Below are 1,081 nucleotides of genomic sequence, written 5' to 3' on the forward strand. Positions count from 1 at the left end.
ATTGTTAGACTTGTCCTTTAATACTATTTCTCTATGGATTGCAAGTTTTGGGGGTTTTGTGGGTTTTTTTCTTTAGGATCTTTGAAAATTTTGAAAGCTGTATGAGGGATAGAAGCTCACATTCAGGCTAGATTAATTTAGTATCAAAATATGCCTTTTGTTGGTACTGACTTGTAACTTTTCCCATTTTAGGAAATGTGGACGGAGAGGAAAGCTGAGGAGCTGAACATTTTCTCGAAGGCTCATGTGTAGACCCTAATGCTTGAATGAATGCAGAATGAAAACGCTTCCTGGAGTGGGTGTGTTTGGAACAGGCAGCACCGCCCGGGTACTGGTGCCCTTGCTGAGAGCAGAAGGCTTCTCCATTGAAGCGCTTTGGGGGAAGACCGAGGAGGAGGCCAAACAGCTGGCAGAAGAGATGAACATCGCCTTCTACACCAGCCGGACTGACGATGTCTTGCTGCACCAGGACGTAGATTTGGTTTGCATCAATATCCCTCCACCACTAACTCGGCAAATTGCTGTGAAGGCTCTAGGTACCTTTTTATCTTTGGAGTCGGACCAAAAATCTATAGCTCATTGGCAGGTTGAAATTTGGAGCTGTTATTCCAGCACGATTCTAGTTGCACCAAGGTGCAAATGCAGTGCTGAAGGTTTTGTGTGGAACTCGTAGTGCCATCTTTGAGAAAGGTTACCTAGATTTTTTTTGGAAAATACTATTTATAATTGCTTATAGCTTTGCAAATCTTGAACCAATTGAATTAAAATATCCCATGTCTTCTTCAGACTGAACTTATGGTGGGGAGGTTTTAATAAAAATGAGCTGTTTCAGAGATGATGATGATGATGAGAGGGGAAAATGTTTTTATGCCCATTTAAAGAAACCCCCAAAAACCAAACACAAACAGACAAAAAAGACCCCCAAAAAACCCAAACCCAACTTAAGTTCCTTAATTAACTTCAAATCTTCCCACGTTCTGCAATAGGAAACTGAGACTTGCCTGGGGTGAGGGGGTTGTTCAGCTCTGCTTTCTGTTTTCCCCTCAAATAAAACCAAACTTGAAAGTTAAAAGCCTTTGAA

General features: G+C 41.6%; 1 pseudogene; it reads left to right on the top strand.

The window, feature by feature from the left end:
- The first annotated feature begins 277 nt into the window (after positions 1-277).
- Positions 278-582, top strand: LOC104520841 (glucose-fructose oxidoreductase domain-containing protein 2 pseudogene; annotated as a pseudogene).
- Positions 583-1,081: the final 499 nt, after the last annotated feature.

The sequence above is a fragment of the Antrostomus carolinensis genome, unplaced genomic scaffold (assembly GCF_000700745.2).
Source record: "Antrostomus carolinensis isolate BGI_N321 unplaced genomic scaffold, ASM70074v2 scaffold12372, whole genome shotgun sequence".
Taxonomy (NCBI): Eukaryota; Metazoa; Chordata; class Aves; order Caprimulgiformes; family Caprimulgidae; genus Antrostomus; species Antrostomus carolinensis.